Source organism: Jaculus jaculus, chromosome 4 (genome assembly GCF_020740685.1).
Source record: "Jaculus jaculus isolate mJacJac1 chromosome 4, mJacJac1.mat.Y.cur, whole genome shotgun sequence".
Lineage (NCBI taxonomy): Eukaryota > Metazoa > Chordata > Mammalia > Rodentia > Dipodidae > Jaculus > Jaculus jaculus.
Window position 1 is genome coordinate 171,991,018 of NC_059105.1, and position 22,438 is coordinate 172,013,455.

At 36.7% G+C, this 22,438-nt stretch overlaps 1 non-coding gene across 1 annotated transcript; it reads right to left on the bottom strand.

The window, feature by feature from the left end:
• Positions 1-15,350: 15,350 nt before the first annotated feature.
• Positions 15,351-15,455, bottom strand: LOC123460430. Its single transcript, XR_006636994.1, has one exon. It is a non-coding gene; the product is annotated as a U6 spliceosomal RNA (small nuclear RNA).
• Positions 15,456-22,438: the final 6,983 nt, after the last annotated feature.

The following is a 22,438-nucleotide window of genomic DNA, read 5'->3' on the forward strand; positions in this document are numbered from 1 at the left end:
TTTTTTCTTTCTTTTACTTTTTTAAAGAATTTCTCTGGTATCTCTTGTGACGGTGTGTTTTTCATCTCTAATTTTAAAAATTTGTGTCTCTTTCTTTCTTTTGGTCAGATTTGCTAAGGGTTTATCAATCTTGTTTATTCTTTCAAGAAACCAATTGTTGCATTGATTCTTTTCTTTGGCATCTATTTCACTAATTTCTGCCCTAATTTTTGTTACTTCTTCCTGACTACTGATTTTTGGTTTGTCTTGTTCTTCTTTTTCCAAGAACTTAAGATGAAGCATTAAGCTGTTTACTTGTGACGTTTAGATAGGCACTTAAACCTTAGGACTTGATTCATTGTGTCACAAAGGCTTTGGAAAGCTGTGTTCGCATTATCATAAGAGTCTATGATTTTTTTTATTTCCTTATTGATTTCTTCATTGACCCATTCATCATTTCATAATATATGGTTAAGTTTCCATGATTTTCTGTGTGCTTTATAGCTTTTCTTGCTATTGGTATGTAATTTGATTGCATGTGATCAGATAGAGTCTAAGGATTTATTTCAACTTTCCTGTATTTACTAAGATTTGTTTTGTGTCCTAATATATGTTCTATTTTAGAAAATCTTCTATGTGCTGCTGAAAATAATGTGCATTCTGCAGCATTTGGATGAAATGTCCTGTACATATCTGTTAGGTAGATTTGTTCTATGACATCATTTAATCCACATGCATCTCTACCTTTTAATTGATGAGAGTGATGTGTAGATGTCATCTACTACAACTGTGTTTAGTGTTATCTGTGACCTTACTTCTAATAACGTATTTTTGATGAAATTGGGAACCTTGTTCTTGGATTGGAAGAATCAATATTGTGAAAATGGCAATCTTACAAAAGCAATCTACAGATGTAATGCAAGGCCCATCAAAATTACAATAGCATTCTTCACTGGCATAAAATGAAACAACCCAAAAATTAATTTTGAAGCATAAAAAATATCTAAGACAATTTTGAGCAAACAAAAACAATAAGGCTGGTGGTATCACAATATTACAGAGCCATAGTAACAAAAACAGCATGGTACTGGCACAAAAACAGACATGTAGATCAATGGAATAGAACAGAGGACCGAGATGTATGTCTGGCTAGCTATAGCCACCTGATCTTTGACAAAAATGTCAAAAATATTCACTGGAGATAAGACAGCCTCTTCAACAAATGGTGCTAGGAAAACTGGATATGTATCTGTAAAGGGCTGAAGGTAGATCCTTATCTCTCTCTCTGCCCATGCACAAGAAATAAGACAAAATGGATCAAAGACCTTAATTTCTGACCCAAAATTCTGAAACTGAGGGAAAAGTAAGGGAAAACATTAAACATATTGCTCTTGGTAAAAAATTTCTGAATATAACCCAAATTGCCCATGGATCAACAGCTGGGACCTCATAAAATTACAAACATTTGTACAGCAAAAGACACTATGAATACACCAAAGAAGCAAACTGCAGAATGGGAGAAATTCTTTGTAAGACATTCATCTGATAGAGGATGAATATTTATATTATACAAAGAACTGAAAGAACTAAATAATAAGAAATCAAACAACCCAATTAAAAAAAAAATAGGACATGGAACTAAACGGAGAGTTCTCAAAAGAAGATATACAGATGTCATATAAACATCTAAAAAATGTTCTATATCCCTAGACATCAGGGAAATGCAGAGTAAAACTACAATGGCATATAATCTCACTCCTGTCAGAATGCCTACCATCATGAAAACAACTGACCATAAATGCTGGTGAGGATGTGGACAAAGAGGAACCCTTACACTGTTGGAGGGAATGCAATCTGGTCCATCCATTGTGGAAATCAGTGTGGATGTTACCAAGACAACTAAAAATGGATTTACCATATATACCATTCCTAGGTATATTTCCAAAGGACTCATCTCACTACCCTGGAGATACTTGCTCAACCATGTTTATTGCCACTCTATTCACAATATCTAGAAAATGGAAACAGCCTATATGTCCCTCAACTGATGAGTGGATAATAAAGATGTGGCACAATTACACAATGGCATTCTACTCAGCAGTGAAGAAAAAAGGAAATTATGAAATTTGGAGGAAAATGGATGGGTCTGGAAAGGATTATACTTAGTGAGGTAACCCAGAGCCAGAAAGGCAAAAGTCATATGTTCTCTCTCATATGTGTATCCTATCTACAAATTATTATACTTCTATATGAGTAGGAATAAAACTCAGTAACAGAGGCCAGTAAGCTAGAAAGGGGAAATAAAGGGAATAAAATGTGAAGGAGGGGCACTTAATAGGATGGTATTCTATATACCTAAGTAGAAGAACAGATTAATGAGGGTGAAAAGGCCTAAGAGAGGTCAGGGGAAGAGATTGAATAAAGGAAAGGTGGAAGGAGGGAGAATCAAAATCTAAGAGGATATAAATAAGTCATATGGAAACCTATTCATTTAGAAAATGAAGCACCCAGGAACCATAGATTGTCAATAGGAAATTTTCAGTGCCAAGGATGGAATACCTTCTCATCCTTGAGCAGGGAGGTCTCTGGTGCCCCGCAAAATATTACAGGCCATTTCTAAGGCTCTTGTTTTCCCAACAGGAATAGATGGGAAGGCCCTATTGCTGAAGACTCTACATCCTTGGGCTGAAAGTCCACTGAGAAATCCTGCTGGACTGATCTGATAACATCCTTCATGTAGACCTGTTGACAGAAAGCTGGAACAAGCCAAATCTGCATGCAGTTAAATGGCAGAGAGAGAAATCACCACTGAAGATATTCAACAGTGGACACTGCAAGCCTTATATTTGGCTAGCAAGGCCAAATGAGCCACAGGTGCAATAGTGGCATGTCTGCTGTGGGAGCAACCAACCACTCTATAACTGGGCTGGAGGTCTGCTCCATGGGAGGAAATATATCCCTGATACCAAAAAACTACAACAGGGATAGTCATGAGCCCTCGGGGTGTAATGTCTGCTGGTTTCTGGCTAAAGGTATATACTATGTTCATCATATTGCCGAGCAAACACTTCTTATAATGTCTGTACCCATATATAAATGCTATTCTCACTTTTAGTTAGTGAATATTCTCTCTTCTGATGTTGGTGACCTTGGGATGGCTCAGAAGGCACCAAGGTGGTGAGAAGTGGTGACAGAGGAGTGCTCATCACTTAAATATCTCTTTCACACCTTCCAAGACCCAGGGTCCATTGTAGAAGAGGTGGAAGAAAGAACGCAACAACCAAAAGAAGGGTAGGATTCCTTACAATGTGCTCTTCCAGACATAAAATGGCATGGGTATCAATGACCTCACAGTGCCTGACACTACCTAAAGAAGACCATCATAATAGGAGGGAAATATGATGACAGCAAAATAAAAGTGAGACTGATTGAGAGGGGGAGGGGATATGATGGAGAGTGAAGTTCCAAAGGAGAACGTGGGTGGAGGGAGGGAATTACCATGGGTTATCATCTACAATTATGGAAATTGTCAGTAAAAATTAATTTTTAAAAAGCCAATGTTGGCTGAAAAAAAAAGATATAAATAAAACATTGGTGAAGGGGTCATTCTGCATGTAGTTTATATGCTATAAACACAGACGTGGAGATCCTACATTTATTTTGAGGGCTATGTCTAGTATTAATATGTTTAAGGATTTGTACAACATGATGGATAATAACTGAGCAGAAACTTTTCAGTAGCAAATTTAAAATAATGAGATCAGTCAAAATTAATTTGTAGAGCATAGAAAAACAATAATAGACATGAAAACTTCACGGAATTAAATTATATAAGAAGACTTTGGTGAATTTGTTTGGCTTTAATTTTTTTCTTTTTTTTATATATAGGAGATTATGCATTTTTATTCATTCTCTGTTGGTCCCACTGCCCTGGGGCTATCCTCAGTGGGATTCTGGGACTCAAAGTGGGGTCATGAATGCCTCAGTTAGTCTCCATGGGGTAGTGGGGGGAATGTTTCTCATTGAATTCTTTTTATGTGGAATACAATAAAACTTTGGGAAATAAAGGCACTGACAAAAGCACCAGAAACATAAGGTCTGGCCTAGCCATATCAGTATTCATGATATAGGTAACTTACCTCAACATGGAGGAGCCAATGGGAAGGGGGTAGGTCATGGATGAGCCTAATAATGGTACCATAACTGCCTGTATTTGCTGAATAGAAACATCCTTCATATGGATAATAAATAATAAAAAATAATTAAAAAAATTATAAGTAAAAAAAAAAATCTTACAAGGAAGCAAGAAAAAAATGAAACAGCTAAGAAAATAAAATGGATCATTTTCAAATTTAATTTAGATTATTAATCTATGCATGAAATTTTCCATAAATCCTAAACAGTATATATAATATCTAGATGGTGTATTTAGTTTTGGATAATGAACTGTCCAAGTTTCATAACAGAATTTTACTCATTATACACAGAACTAGTTATCAATAGGTCCAATAATATGGATGGATCCTATAATAATTTTGTTTGATGAAAGAAAAACAGACCAAAAGAAAGAGAGAAATATTTAAAAGATTTAGTGTATATTTAGAAACAGAAATCAAATCAATCTGGCCTGTTGGAGAAGGGATTTGAGAAAAGGAAGCACTGGCAAACAATAATGACCTTCCAGGCGGGCAATTATCTACGTGTCACTTAACTATCTTGCTGGAATGATAGCTTCACAGAACTATTCATAGCTTTCAGCTTACAAATTATATACTTTGTAAATATACAAATGTACGCATATTTATGAGATATAAATACATAAATACATAAGCATACGATATATACTTATATATATTTTTTCCTAAATGATGATTGTTTAATAAATCTACTAAAACTGATTAAATTTATTACATTGAAAGATCATATAATTTAGATTATCTCAATAGATACAGAAAAAGAACAAGATAATATAAGATTAAAAATATGTTTCACTTTTTGTAGAAAAAAAGAAATTTCATAAATGTTTAGGAAGATAATTATATAAAGCTTATAGCATATTTAGTGTTTGCATACTGAATGCTTTCCCACTAAGCTTATGGGGCAATCACCACATTGACATTTTCATTACAGCTCCTCTATGGTCATATAAAACAAGGAGGCGAAGGAAGAGGCTTGAAATGTACTTACTTAAAATGGAATAATGGTGGACATAGATTGTTCTCTCACTTTTTTCTACATGTATGTGGAGGGATGGGAGATGCCAGGGTCTCTTGGCACATCAAACAAAAATCAGATAATTGCATCACTTATCACATCAAGCTTGTGTGAGTGCTGGGAAATGGAATGGGTGCCAGAAAGCTTTGCAAGCAAATGCCTTTAAATTCTGAGTCATCTTCCCAGTCCCCATAGATTCTTTTTTTTTTTTAATTTTTTATTTATTTATTTGAGAGTGACAGACACAGAGAGAAAGACAGATAGAGGGAGAGAGAGAGAATGGGCGTGCCAGGGCTTCCAGCCTCTGCAAATGAACTCCAGACGCGTGCGCCCCCTTGTGCTTCTGGCTAATGTGGGACCTGGGGAACCGAGCCTCGAACCGGGGTCCTTAGGCTTCACAGGCAAGCGCTTAACCGCTAAGCCATCTCTCCAGCCCCCCATAGATTCTCAATGAGTACACAAACCAAAGAGGATAACTGAAGGGAATTTAATAAGTTTGAAGTTTGTATGTTTCATATAACTATCTGATTTAAATTGAAATTGATGAATGGTTTTGTGAGACAAGAACAATTAAGACACTCCTTGGAAGCACATTTTTATTTGATATATTAATTAACATTGTTGATACAGAATTATAAGAAATGTAGTCCTTTTATAGCTCATTTGTAAGGCCAAGAAGCCACAAATCATTGGGTAAAGCAATATCTTTATTTTTCTAGTTCAAGAAGAAAATCGCTCAGTAGCCTCTTGCCTAGAAGAAGACAGGCATGCATGTCAGCTGATTGCCACTGTTGTTAGCTCTTCAATGTGTGTTTTACTCGGTGGATTCTTGGTTCCAGGAACACAACACAATCATCATAACAGCGGGAGCAGGGCAGCGTGTGAGAGGTGTCTTGTCACTTCAATTTCCTGATTTGTTATCTATCTTACATCTCTCTAACTTATCATCTCTGTATAGTCTTGGTTTCTTTGAAGATAATTTTAGAGAGAAAACAAATAAAATGAATTATAGGCAGATATTCAGAGGGCTAAGTGTATATTTCAATATATTGTCATTTAATAAAAGCTGCTAAATATTAACTTAAGTCCTTTGTAGAAAGATTATAATTAGTTGGCTAAGACTCATTAAAATTTGTTACAAAAATAAGCGACTTTTGGGCTGGAGGGATGACTTCGCGGTTAAGGCGTTTGCCTTCAAAGCCAAAGGACCCAGGTTTGATTCCCCAGGACCAATGTTAGCCAAATGCACAAGGTGGCTCATATATCTGGAGTTTGTTTGCAGTGGATGGAGGCCCTGATACTTCGATTCTCTCTCTCCCTTTCTCCTTCTTTCTCTTTATCAAATAAATAACTAAATAAAAATATTTTTTAGGAAGTGAGACTTTATAACTTTTATAACTTTTTCCTTCTTTGGAGAGGAAAAATTATAGCCTGGTATGTACAGTCAGATGGAAAAGTTCAATGTAGATTTCTAAGATCTTCTGTATATACTGGTGATTAGTATGTGATATCTGCCTATTTTATCTTATTGCAATATTTTGAAAGAATAGTATATATATATATATATTTGGGAATTCAGTGATTTTACATTTAGATATATATGTGTGTGTGTGTGTGTGTGTGTGTGTGTATACACACACACACACACACACACACACACACACACATATATACCTAAATGTAAAATCACTGAATTCCCAAATTATTTTGCTACTTGGGCACTTTTTTGTCTGAACACAACCTAGAACCCAGTGTCCAGTGAGGGCATGTTTTGGAACATGAGGACATCAACAGGAACAGCAAGAGAGCAGTCAGTGGCCACCTCCATGTCAATGTCCAGGATAAGACAGAGACATTGTAAGAAACAAGCTGTGGATGAGAAATGAAACAAGCCAAGCATGAAGGGAAAAATTTGACATGATGTCATTCACATGAGGAATCCAATGTTGCCAGGAGATCACAAGTGCCTGAGGCTTGTGTGGAGGGATAAGTAAAAATTCATGTCTTAGTCAAAATTCAGAGTTTTAGTTATGCCCAGTGAGTAAATCTTAGAGATCTACCACACAGCATATTTCCCATGGTTAATAATACTGTAGTTTATACATGTCATTTTACTAAAGTGTAGGTCCGAAGTGTGCTTATTATAAATAATAATAATAATGAAAAGTGACTTTAGGAGATGATATGTATATTTATAGCAGAGATTGTGGTAAAGACACCATGGACTTTTATATTTTCATTATATCTAAGCCCTATGTTTACCAAGTATAGTAAATGCATGCATCCCCTCTCCCTCTTCTCTCTCCCTCCTCATAAAGTGATTTAAATAAAAGAATGTAGCTCAGACTGACTTTGAAGTCACTGCATAAACACCTCATCAACTCATTCAAATGCTGGGAATACAAGCCTCTGTCAATATCTTCAGTTGGAAATAAGTCTTTCACTATTATTAAAATTGTTGAAACAAAGGTCAGAGAGATGTGTAAGCAGTTAAGGTACTTGCCGGTGAAGCCTAAGGATCCATGTTCAAGTCCCCAAATGCCACGAAAGCCAGACACACACAGTGACACGCACCCAAGGTCACACATGCCCACAAGACGGACTTCAATTACAGTGGCTGGACGCCCTGGCACTCTCATTCCCATTCTCTCTCTCTCTCTCTCTCTCTCTCTCTCTTCTCTCTCATAAAAAAAGGCCAGTCTGTTTGGATTGCCTAAAAACATAAAATAAAATAAAGTTGAAATAAGGGAATAATGATTTTCTAGTATCCAATAATAGGTGATTATTTAATATACTGAAATATGACAATGATAAGTTTTACTGAACATATATGAAATGTTTTAATTGAGATATTTTTTTGAGACAGAGTCTCACTCTGAAGTAGATCTTGAGCTCACTCACTAGCTTAGGCTGGCTTGCTACTTACTATCATTCTCCAACTTCAACCTCCTGAGTGTTAGATTAAAGCATGTTTGAAATACCATTGAAAGGCAAAATTTGTTATGTTTTATTGGTTATTAAATTGTTCAGTAGATAATTTAAATTTACTAAAGTACTTTAGAGACAAAAATAAGCAAATTTTTAGGAAAATCTTTATAGAGTAAAAAGAACTATTTTAATAGTAATCATGTACTCAAAAAAATGAGTATTAATTTGAGAAAGTAAGGCACCTATGAAGATGGAGAAAGGGATATTAATACCCCCTGGAGTCCTCCTTACAGAGCTTCAATCTTTTACCAAATCTGTTTATCACTCTCTAAGAGCATCACACAGTGAGCAGATGTGATGGGATATCAACACAAAGGACCAGCCATTTTTTTTCCAAGTGAAAAATAATGTTTACGTTGAAGCTCCATGTCCCTTATCCATGGACCCAGTTGTCTCACAATGAAGCCCTGAGCCACTGGATCAGAAAATGCCCTTATAGAAAATGCCCTTATAGAAAATCCCCTTATAGAAAATGCCCTTATAGAAAATGCCTGGAGAGATGGCTTAGTGGTTTAGGTGTTTGCCTGCAAAGCCAAAGGACCCAGGTTAAGTTCCCCAGGACCCACAGAAGCCAGATGCACAATGTGGCACATGCATCTGGAGTATGTTTACAGTGGCTAGAGGCCCTGTGGTGTCCATTCTCTCTATATTTGTCTCTCAAAAAATAAATAAAAACTAAAATTCAAAAAAGAAAATGCCCTATATGCAGCCTGATATTTTCTGCACATTTACTGCAAATGGTATAACAAAATCGGTCTATGTATCTTTGCATAATGTGAGATTAGAACTATGTACATAGATACTTGTCATGTTTCAATCTGAATTGATTGCTACCCAGATTTTCCTTAGTCAAGGAGATGCCATTGTTATGATCTTCCCAATAATGAGAAAGAAGAAATCCATATGGAATTGAACTGAACAGGTATTATCAAACCTTAGTTGAGTTAGTATAACTTGATAACTGATCACTTACCATGCCTCTCTAGTAGATGTTTCCATTATGTTTTCTTTATGTGTCCAGAGACAATGCATCTAGTGGATATTACTCTTTTATATTATTGCAAAAATATGAAGAGTGCTCTTTTAAGTTGTTTCATAAGCTGGATAACTAAATGGCTTAAACCTAGGCAGTATAGCATACAAGTAAATTGCTATAACCTAGAAAACATGAGGGATTTAAGAGAGAAAATTAGTGTAAAATGTATAATAATAAATATTTAACATACGATATTATAGTGTATCCACCAAACAAATGTATTTAACCAGAAATTTTAATTTCCTAATCTATAATGCTAATAACAAATAAAGGTAATGTTATTCTCATACCATGTATAACTGTGTGTCATGTATATATTGCATGCCTTTATTTTCAGGTTTAAATATCGATCTATAGACAAACCGTCAAGCATATTTACTTAGTAAAATTTAAAAGAAAATGGACTGTGACACAAAACATTTTTTGGAATGCTGTTCATGTTGGATTTGTCCACTGGAAAAGCAAATGACAGAATAAGACAAGTGAGAAATTTAAATCAGAAAGGACCTCAAGGGTGAATGAATGGAGAAGCTACTACTATCTCCACTTGAAACTGAAACCTACAGTGAACAATTATAGAATAGATTGCATGCTTGTTTCCTTGTGAGTAGACTCATTCCCTGGGTCACCCACAACCGTCTCCTGACTTTAATTAATTAATTATTATTTTTAAGTTATTCATTCATTCCTTTGTCTACGTAGTGCATGTAGATGTGCCTTTGTGTTTGTGTGTGGGTTGTGTGTGTGTGTGCAGGGGTGCAGGGGTGAGTGTGTTTCCACAGGTAGAAGCCCGTGTCATGCTCCAACGCTGTCTTTCTAAGACAAGGTCTCTGATTGGCCGGGGCTCACCAACTGCGCGATTCTAGCTTTCCATCTGGCTCTAGAACCCACTTGCCTCCCCCTGGCCTGCACTGTCAAGGCACACAGCCAGCGTTTTCCAGTGGATGCTAGGGACTGAACGGTGATCTTCATTCTTGTGAAGCAAGCCCGTCAAAGACTGACCTGACGCTTAGGGTCCTCCTGTCTTTCATTGACTTAGGTTGTCACTGGCTGTGGGCTAAACACAAGAACTTCCCGGAAGACTTCTATGGGCTGCTCAGTGTCCACCCTGCTAGCCAGGGCTCACAGCAAGGAAAGACAGATGTCTTCAGACACACCAGAAACTCCCATTACAGATTACATTTGAACTTCCCAGTGGCAGAAAGAAAATTCAGAAGTCTAGGAAATCACAGCATATGGTACACAACTAAATGAAGTGCTATATTTATACTCTAAAAATAAAAGTTAATGAAGGGGAGTAAACTATGATGATGTAAATTATAAGTAATACCAACTGGAAGATGTAAGAAGAAAAAAGGAAGATTGTAATAAAGTCAACTTTAAAAGAGCAAAATAAAAACTGGTATTTAGGTGGATATCAGAAAACCGGAAGACAATATAAGTGAAATTTCCAAAGCTTTTAAAAGACTGGACCATCAAGGCCAGACGTGGGGAGTGCCTTTAATCCCAGCACTCAGGAGATAGAAGTAGGAGGTAGGAGATCTTGTGAGTTCAAGGCCATCCTGAGAGTACATAGTGAATTCCAGGTCAGCTTGGACTAGAGTTAGTTTCTGTCTTTAAAAACCAAAAAAGAAAAAGTGTGGAGGTACTTCTAACAATAGATCATACGTTCCTAAACAGAGACAATCAGTAATCACTTAGGCTTGTAATAATTTCAACTAGAAAAATTATCACTGGAAGATTGAACCATAACATTTGGGAAGTTAGAGTGGAGTTGGCAAAAACTCAAACATACAACATGCTTCCTGTTCTACAAAATTATTTTTCTACACTTATACTTTTCTATAGGATATACTTTTTTCATCTTCTAAGAAATAAGTTGATGGATATAGTGAAAAAAGTAATAGTGTGGTGTCACATTTCACCATGAACTTGATTCTGATACCGTACTTTTCAATCCAATGCTTTAATATATGAGAAAGCCCAAAGACCATGCTTCAAGCTGTTTGTATAAAGAAGAACCAGAAATTATTCCTAAACTGGGTTTTATTTTACAGAATGCATTTGATATCAAATGGTCATCATCATTTCATCCTTGAACTTTGATTGTTCTGTCTGTTCTAAAATTCATCATTTTAGCTTGAAAGTATTATTACTTTTTCAAACGTTAAAATAGTAGTTTTTAAAACTGTTTCAAAGATCAGGAGGATCTATGATACTGAAAATGGGGCAGCAAACCAATTCTCTGTAGAAGTGAGAACTATTTACTTTGGTAAAATACTGAAATATTAATAAAATGGAAGGCAATTTCCTGGAAATGACTTCTGTTTTAACTCTATGTATGGTTTCCCAGAAGGGCACTTTTTTTTTTTTTTTTTTGATCATAGAATTCATACAGGAAAAAAAAAAAAAGAAGAGGCTTACAATAGGCTGGCAACACTCCTGAAATTTTACTGACCGCCTGCTCGGAAGTCACACCAAGTAGGAACAGAGCTGTTACAGAAGCTTGCTTGCTTCCCCATCGTCCAGAGTTATTGCTTCACTCTTGCACACAGGGTAGAGGAACAGTGGGTTCTGAAAGTTAATGGTGGCAATTTATCCTAGCAAGGAAAGGTGAACCATGACGCTGTTTGTAGACGCAAAGGAGTGTTTTCATGTTGAAGGAAAGGTTTTGGAATTGAGCAATTAATAAATTAGTAAAGTAACATAGAACACTATATTTTTAATGCTGAAACAGTATCTCTTAATGTTCCTTAAAAATGGGAGCTTTACCCCTCCCGCCTTCTTCTTGGAAGGGAGTCCTTGTTTCTCTTTTTCTTAATACAATAAAATCTCTAAACCTTAAAAAAGAAACAATTCAAGCAAGTTAAAATGGAAAACTGTCCTTAATTTTTATTTCATTCCTTTTGACATGGATTTTTTTTTGGTCAAAGATCACAATTTTCTATTTTAAAATGATTAGAAATTAACACAAATATGCTACTTTAACATCAAAACACAGGGCTTCAGAAAGATTAAAAAGATATATAATTCCATCACCAAATATTACACCTCTGACCCTCTGCACAAATGCTCAATTGCTATTTCTTTGCTAGGTATTATCAAATAAATTATTAATTTACTGATTTTATGTACTGTTCATCAACTCTACTCTTTGAAATTTGATAATGTACTTGATTTTATCCTCACATTTCTTTATAAATCTCTCCTAGTATTTTATTTTAGTGTAGGGTTTTTTTTTTTTTTGTTTGTTTGTTTGTTTTGTTTTTTTTTTGTGTTTTTTTTTTTTTTGAGGTGGGATCTTGCTCTATTCCAGGATGACATAGAAGTCACTACATGGTCTCAGGCTGGCCTTGAACTCACAATGATCCTCCAACCTCTGCCTCCTGAGTTCTGAGATTAAAGGCATGTGCCCCCACACCTGAGCTAAATATTTTCATTTATACATTTCTTCTTTGCTTTTATAATTTGAGAAACTGTTTTAATTCTATCTTTACCTACCTCACAATTTTAAGGCAGTTACTAACCCCTAACTACCTACAAGAGGGCACAATTTTTACCTACAATTGGTGGCCATTATATTAGAACATTCTCAATGTTCAGATAATGTCATTCATGCAGGTGATAACTTTGTATGAACAAATCATTGGTGTTTACCTACTGTGTAATTGATTTTAAATCAATTGAGCTTGATAATGTGGCACAACAAAGACTACAGATTTGGTCTTCACTTACAGTTCTTGGCAGAGAGGTTCTAAAACCCATACAACTTCATGAGTGATAAGAATAGGGAACGTTTTTGTTACTAATTAACAAATACATTTAAGCGATACTGAGGTTGGGAGTTGAAAGTTTCTAGACAGCCTTAGGGCGGGACCTGGTAGCGAGAAGGTAGGTTACCAGTTTCAACTGTAAATTTTAGCCTAATTCTCTAGACTGTCTAGGAAGAAAGAGAAGTTGGATACTGAGCTAATCACGAATAGCAGGTCATTTCTTCTCGGGGGCCGACGTAAGGGACTCAGTGCTTCCAGCTCTTGAGCACGCCCCAGCTCCACAGACCCTTGCAGTCCTCACCCACTGCTCTTTCCTTGGATCTTGGGCTGCTCCCTTTATGAAGTTTTAAATTATAAAACAATAGAACATGAGTTATAAATGCGCATCTGCACCCTTGATAGATGGTTTAATGGTTAAAGCGCTTGCCTGTGTCGCCTAAGGAGCCGTGTTCCACCATAGAGATCCCACGGCCGCCAGATGCAAAAAGGCGAGGCAAACGCAACGTCGCATACGCCCTCTAGGTGACGCAAGCGTCTGGAGATGGATTGCAGTGGCTGAGGCCCCGGCCAATTCTCTCTCTCTCAAAACAAAAAACAAAAAACAAAAAAAGCCTTTCTGACATTCTCACTGACTCTAAGACATTACTAGACCAGTGGTGAATAACCCCACAAAACTCTTAACTTATATCCATTTGATAAAAGTAATTATTATCTGGAGTAGCAGTTGGTATCTAAGGTGGGAACTGTTTTCTAGGATTGAGTCTTTACCCTTTAATGTAGGGAGTCTGACATTAACTTTACTAGCTCATATCAGAATTGAGTCATTGTACAATGAATTAGTTTCAAAGAGCTTAAGAATTTGATGGCACAACGAACAAAAAACTGAATAGTTTGTGTTGGAGGCACTGAGGGTACAAAGAAAAATATGGTAATTGTAGTTTTGTTAGAAGAATGATTTTGTAGACAATGGAAACTTGTGAACTTTTCAAAGAAAGGAGGAAAAAAAACCCATAGGATTGTTAGGGTTAGGAAGAGAGGTTATGGGACACTGTTTCGTCTGGGCAGGAAATTTCACTGGGTTTAAGTTCAGAGCTGAGTTGTGCAGTTCACCTAGGGAGGGTAGGGGGAAAGAGAGAGAGGGAGGGAGGGAGGAAAAGAACAGGAGGGGAAAGATAACAGAGGAGTGGTAGAGAGGAAGGGAATGCGCATGAGGAGAGGGGTGATGGAGGGAGAACTTGTAGAGAGGGAAAGGCTGAGAGGGAGACAGCAAGGGAGCAACAAAGAACAGAGTTACAAAAACAAGCAACTACTTTCAGGGAAGAGCTGGACACTTATTCCAACGAAGGCTTGCAAACCAAGGGCTAGGTATAACTGTTCAAAATAGCATTAAAATTAGGGCATGTACCAATTTGGTATGTCAATTTACATTTCTTTACAATAATGGACCTTGTTAACAACCCATCATATTCCCAACAGTAAGGAAAAATATCACATCAAATCGGTGTGCCATGCTGGACCTCACTGTTAAAGTGAAGATTTAACAGAGAAGTACTTAATGTCCAATACAAAGATGAAAAGATCTGGGAGAAATAAGTGACATGGAGTGAAGACATGACCCCTGAGAGTGATAGAATGAATACGCATTCCTTCTGCACTAAGGGAAACCAGATTACATTAATACCTGGTTCAGGGTGGGAAATATTATTGCTCAGCATTATTATACTGAATACTTGGAAGGGGAAACTTATATTATAGCATGATCACCTTTATTTTTTTCCAAGCTGACCAAGTGGAGTCCCAGCCAGCAATCCCAAGTGCAATCACACTAGGAGACATTCCAGTTGTGAAACTCACTGACCAGGCAGTCCAGCTGTCCAGGGCTCCATAGAACTGCAGTCTGTGCCTGGCAGAGTCTTTGGATACTTGTTTTTCAATGCCCGCCTGCATCACAGGACACCGTTATATAAAATGTCCCTGTGACAGCTTCCTTCTGGCATGTCTATTATTTTAAAATCTTTATCTTTTCAATGTCCTTTCTTGTCAATATTGACATTTACCAGCATGCACTTCAAAACCCTTCAAATTTCTACCCATTATACACGTGAAATGCTCATATTTTGGGGGATTCTTACAGCTGCACCCTACTTATTGGTAACAAGTTCGGTTCTGGTTATTTTTCACTATTCTAACAAATACCATATGCTAGAAGCCTTACCAACAGAAATTATTTTCACAGATCTACAGATAGAAGTCCAGGGTCAAGGCACTCACTAATTTAGTTACTGATTAGGCTCCATTGTATTTTATTTAGTGAATTAATGTTGTTTTATTTTGGTGTTAGATGCATTCACTGTAAATGTTAAGATATGGAACACTTTGCGAATTTGCATGTCATCCTTGCACAGGGGCCATGCTAGTCTCCTCTGTATCGTTCCAATTTGAATGCATGTGAAGCCGAAGCGAGCCCTAATTAATTATGTTTTATAGTATTGCGGGTTGAACCCAGGGCTTTGTGCATACTGAGTAAGTCCCATACAGCTGCTGTAAAGTCACAGTCCTGAAGGGCCTCTTCATGGTCAGAACATTGACAATGATCTGTTGATCATATTCCCCAATGAGGAAGTGGAGGGGGGTGTTGGTGGGAATTGTGATCATTCAAAACTCTTCCTTTCCAGGCATGGTGGTGCACACCTTTAACCCCAGGACTCAGGAGGCAGAGGTTGGAGGGTCACCAGGAGTTCAAAGCCACCCTGATAATATATAGTGAATTCTGGGTCAGCCTAGGTTAGACAGAGAACCTGCCTCAAAACAAAACAAAACAAAACAAAAAAAAAAACACAAAAATAGACTCTTCCTCTTCCTTAAGGGTACCAATTTCAATATTGGTTGTATTCACATGTCAAAGTTAGCTCTCAGTGGTCTGAAAATGAAATCACAGTGGAGACTGGCTTCTACATATAAACCTGTGGTTGAGAGTAGAATGTACTCTGCCCATACTTGTAGTTGTTGAACAATATTTGCACATGGAAGTGAAAACTAGGTCCATCAATAATAGCTGAGGTTCTTCTCTCAGTCCATATTTTCTCCTTTGCAAGCCATCTCTTTCTTTGGGAGGCGAGTCACATCAATGAGAAACATTAGGAAATTCACAGAGGATCAGAGATATTATGAGAATGTCAAACTACATTGTTTAATTCACTGTTCTTCAATGTTCTACAAAGACCACATAAGGGATCACCATTCCAGGGATCAAGTCAGTATGCTCAGTTAGAATTTGCAAAACATAGTATACTATTTAATTTTGATCCCTTATCAAAACCTTTTATTTTACATATAATTACTACTATAACTATTGGATATTTGCGTGCATATCTACTTCTTCTAGAAATCACACAGTAAAATTAACATATTCAGAAAAGTCCTTGCTATACTGATTCACTAATTTTGTGTGACATTTGCTCCAGTGAAAAATAATAACTGTTCCAGGAACAGTGGCACAGGTCTTCAGCACCAAGGAAGTTGATGCAGGAGAATTGGAAAACATAGAAAAACTCCGTCTCAAGAAAGGAATGAAGGAAGGAGAGAAAGGAAGAAAAGAAGAAATGAAGAGAGAGAGAAAATACTAATTTATCCATGTCTCATTTTTCCTACATTCTGCACCTAGGTTTGGTTTTGTTCCTTTCTCAAAAGAAAAAGCTGATCAGATAGGAGGAATTGGGGAGAAATGCCCTTAGCCAACCTCCAGTGCCAGAAGAAATAAAATTTCAAGCAAAAGTTGTTTTAATATTTTACATTTTTGAGCTGCATTTTTTCATATTCAGGACAAAGGAGAGGTACTCAGAGTTTGTGAGAGACCGGACATAATTCCACAGAGGGATATTATGCTGAAATTAAATGCCTCAAATATTTTATCTCAGGTCTTGGAAAATGGTTTAGTGGGTAAAAACTCTTGTGCAAATCTGAGGACCTGATTTGGATCTCTAGCACCTGCACGTAAAGTTGAGTATGGCTGCAACGCCTGAAACCCCAGACAGAAGGGGAAGAGGTAGGAGGGTCACTGAGTTTCTCTGATCAGCCGCTGTTTCAGAAAAACAGGGAGTTCTAGGTTCAGTGAGTGTCTGAGGGAAATAAGGTGGAAAAGTGACAGAGTAGGATTCCATATATCTTCCTGTACCCACTGCATATCTGCCCACGGGGCACACACATCCGCTTACAAATGTGCTTTAGCTTGCACACAGGAACGCACACACACAAACACACACACACAGAAATAATTGAGCTCATGGAAATTTTAAACAAATCATTAAAAATTCTCATGTATTTGTTCTTTTTCTCTCTGTGTTTATGGTTGTTTTATATAGCCAACTTCAGTTTTCATAAATCCTCAGTTAATTCTCCCATTTCCTCTCTCTTGAGGAATTCATCATTGTATATTTATTTCATCACCTGAACAGTATATTTACTTTTTCACTGGAATCTAAGCACCTACTAAAATTCGCCACTTTTACTACAGAATTTGCAGATGCTTGCTTGCTCTGTAGAACTCTCAGATTGTATTTGTGTGTCTACAAACCACTGTGTTTTAAAATATCATTTCTCATATGTATGTGATCTTCTCTCTCTCTCTTTGTTTTGTCTCATGAAGATTTGAGGAGACTCAGTGCACACTTGATGTGTCCCTAAAGGAACAACACCACAGTAGAACTTTAACATGCCTCGGGAGCAAATGGACCCTGACCACATTAAATGCAGGTGGAACCTTGCCATTACATTTTGTTTACAAATCCCTGAAACAGACTCATAAAACTGGTATGTGGCTGTAAGACTTCAAATAGAAAAGCTGAAATGAGAGGGCACAGAACTAGATATACAAGGGTACTGCCATATTTGTAAATTGAAGAGACGTGCAGGAACTGGTCTGCCTATGTGCGAGTTAAGGAACCAGTCTGAAAGTGACATTTTTCTTGTTAAACAACTTCTTTTGTTCCTCAGTTGACAGAGTAGCTCTGAGGACATGTACTCTGATGTAGACCTTTCAGAAAGCCACTCTTTACGTGTTCCCTCTCTTCTGAATAAACATAGAAGGTTCCCTCTGTGCTGGGGTGATACGTGATTAAGAATGATTGAAGAGACAAACTGGAAATAGCAGTGATGTAGTGTGGAGTCTTCCATAACCAGGGCATTGAACTTCGACTGTCCTTTCAATTTCCAGTTTATTGAATGGCAAGGGTTGTTTGGAGAGCTATACAGACTTCATGGAGTAAAGTAAACTTTAATAAACATGATCTCATTAACCTCATGTATTGCATGAATTATTGAAGAATTAGGGTAATCTCAACCTACCAACCAATTGTCAGTTTAAAAATAATCAGGCAAATGTTGAGACTTCTTGGAAAGATTTTAGCCACTCTTCAAATGGCAATAATGATGTCCGACTCTGGATCTACTTTACACATGGTAAAGGAAGCACGTGTGCTTGCAGACTGTATGTCCATGCACACCTACAGTTTATATGTATAAATCCTAACACCAAAAGTAATGGTGTGAGAAAGAGGGCCTTCCTGAGATGATCATAAATCAAACAAATTTCTTTTCTCTCTCCGACCATGTGAGGGCACAGCAAGATGACACCCAATATGAACTGGAGAGTGTGCTTTCACTGGACATTGGATCTTCCAGTGGACATTGGATCCTCCACTGGCTTATCACCTTCCAAGAGTGTAAGAAAAGAATCATTGTTTCAACCACCCAAACTTCTGCTCTAACAGTTTGCATACACTGGGACAGTGCAGTACTGATTCTGCAGGCAGCCTTCTGACTTCTAATCTACAAAAGACAGGGAAAGCATATATGGATCACCTGCCTCTTGATACAGTGGAGTCATTGTTAAGCAACTGATCCTTGAAGGTATATGATGCCTCATTTTTATTTAAGGGCTGCTTTTTTGTCACTTTGTGTGAGGTTTCCATTGATTGCAATACAATATGCACTATAATAAAGACTGTAACTCTAGATGCTTCCTCTCCTTATAGAACAAGCTTTTCTATGGAGAGACACATTTCTTGAGCTGTTCTAATGAGTTTGGAATTGGGATCATTATTAATTCCAAATCTTTTATTGGCCAATATAACAAAAATTAATTTATCAAGTACCAATGTATATGTGTATGATATTTAAAGAGTTACCTGAGATCTGGGGGTCTTAGTATAGTTTCAAGGAACTAAGTCCTCTTTCAAAGATTCTTATTTTAAACCTACTAGAAGTTGTAATGTAAAACCTACTAAAACTCACATTTGGCCCCTTTAGACTAGTACACCTCCTGAATCTTCAGCCTTTTATCTTTTCAGTTCTATGGTGTCAGTTTATTCTAGAATTAAGAAATTTTCTTAGTGAATGGGTTTGTTAATGTGTTTTGAAATCAGTTATTTAGCCCTAATCATTTTACAGCTAAAACACAGTAATGTGGAATAGAACATTATCCACTTCCTAAGGAAGAAATGATTGAGGAGGAAGCCACAGATCTTTGCAAAAGTAACAAGGGGGAAGTATGACCTGAGGCTCTGCTTTCAGAAACAGTTTTCAGTTCTTTATTTTGTTTTTTTCTTAATTGTTATATGATCTTAATATTACTGTGTTGACTCTGGATGGTTAAACAGCTTTGTGAATGACTTCTCAATTCAGTGTCGTTACACATCCAATGTCCTCTTCTCTTCAGTCCTCATCAGAAATAATGATTAGGGGAAATATTTTGAAAATATTTACCTAAATTGCTTCATTTTGATATTCATAATTCTTGGCGAGTTTCAGGATTTTCATGCAAAGTCTATTTTGTTATCTTAAATTTGTGGTCATCACAACAAACAACTAAAAATGCAATGTGCAAAATCCTGAACAGAGTTCAGTTTCACACATTTGTGCTTGTGACCCCTTCTGAATGGCAGGGATGTGTGTGGAAAGGAGGAAAGCCATGCAAGATTTGAGACATCGACTTCGCCAAACACATCACTACTGTCGTTGTTGATTTTTGAGTCACTTCTGGACATTTGTTTGCATTGAAGTCAGTTTGCCTTTACTTATAAGGGAGCAACTGGAACATTTTGTTTTGGAGAAAGAGCACTGAAAACAAAAATGCCAGCCTAGGAAGAAATGAATCAACTGTAGGAGTGTGCAACAAATCATTGGATTTGCAGCAACCCATGAAGCCTTTGTAGCCTTCTATTACTGGGTTGTAGAACATTAAGCCACTCAGCATTTACAAATATGACAAACAGCATTATGTTATTATACTCAAATGCAATTTGTTTATAAATACCACATCATTAGGCTGACTGGACACAATACTGCAATAAATGCATTTTATATTTTGCCATCATGTGGATGACATATTTTGTATGAACATTCACATACATGCAGAAATATCTTAGTTTGAAAATGTCAGTGATTTTAAATATCATAACATGTTAGTTAATATTGCTCTTTCCTGACTTTATTAAAATTTAATCCTCCTTCAGGTCACTTTTTCTTGTAAAGGGGAAAATGCACACTTTTTAGAGAATGTTTAGCTTGGTTGTAAGTAACATATTCATATATTTTCACTAAGGAAACATACTCCATCTCAAAGTTGATTTATGCAGACTATAAAAGCAAGCTATTGTTAAATTTGTTTTGTTTTCCAAAATTATATAGATTCAATGAGTTTATCTTCTAAAGAGTAAAGTTTAAAACAATATGGACAGTTCTAAATATATTTCTCAATCTTTAACATTAACTGTAAGATAATAAATATTGATTGTTCCTGATGATATGAACATAAGTGAACTAAACTGATAATCACATAGTATAGTCTTGAGGTAAGGTTTAAAATTGACCACAAATTGAGTCAACTCCTGGGCTCTGTGCACATGTTTATGTATACAGTTAACTGTTTCCTAAGAGATTTCAGAGGAATAAAGTAGTACTCTTAGTACATTACAGTTGTCAACAAGTTATTACTGTAACTACAGTGATAGATATTCCAGCTGGCCATGTGGTGAGGAAGACAGTGAAAACAAGTAGTGTGTCATTCAGGGTTCAGACTTAATTTATGATTTCTCATCTCACACTCAGTTAACTATCCTCTCTTTTGTGGCTTATTTTTCAAGGGGGGTTTAGACGTAGTTATTACTCTAAGTATATTTTGTTAAATATAGGAATATTAAATTATTTCTGTCATACTCATGGTATGCTGTTAGATAGTTAAAATCAAACATGGATCCTCTTGTTGAATGTAGGTTTACTCTAGATAATAAAATATACTTTAAAAAATGAATGTAAAGCACTTTGAACATGTAAGTACCTTGGTCTGCATCACTGTCCCAACATGCAAACAGATGAATGAAATTCCCCAAATCGAAATTTTCTTAAGTCTGTCACAGAAGTGAAATTGCAAGGCAAATTATGGGATCTTGAGAGAGATGGAACATGGGTCATTAGGTTTCACAGGCAAGTGCCTTAAAGGCTTAGCCATCTCTCTAACTCACATTTTGTTTTTTCTTAATAACCCTGCCTTTAAAACAAACATTTTTTCCTTTTAGTCCAACCCATGGTGATTTTATAAATCTCACTGACCCAGAGGATGGAGGATGCTCAATCCAGCAATTCTAGCCTTCCCCACAGAACATGGAAATAAACATTGTCATCAGACTTGTCCCCAGCTCCTCCTTGTACAGGTTGGTGGGTATGCCTGCAGATCCTATGGGAAGTTTACAGATTAACGCACAGGACCTGCAAAATTCTCAGACTTGATGGCAAGGCTATAAAATACTTCCCATGTGCAAAACTTATCACTTTACTAAAAGTTTATCTATATCAGCTCCATTTACAAACTCTCATCAGAGCCAGGCAAGTATGACTGGAATGTTAGACCAGGAATTTTAAAATGAACAAAACACACCCCAAAAAATAAGAAAAAAAAAAACTATGGTCAATATGTTAGTTATCTACTGTAAAAATTAGACAATGTGCAAGAGATGAATATATGGGAAATATAAACAGGAAGGTGAAAACTTGAAGAAACAAAATAAATGAGATTGAACATGAGCACAGTAACAAAAATGTGGAGGTGGGTGCAGTGGCACACCCCCTTAATCCCAGGCTGAGGCAGGAGGTTTGCCTTGAGTTCCAGGGCAGCCCAAGACATCATAGAGAATTCCAGGTCGGCCTGGTCTAGAGTGAGCCCCTACCTGGATGAACAAAACAAAACAATACAAAACAAAACAAAACAAATCAAAACAAAATGTTGAAGGCTCCGTAGATCTGACATGGTTGAGAAAGACGTGAGCTAAAAGAGAACTGGTTAGAATAGAATACCAATAAATCAGAATTTCTCAAAATTAATATCAGATACTGAATAGCAATTTCAGAATGCTTAAGGGAACCTAAAAGTGATAAAAGCAATGAAAGTATATCT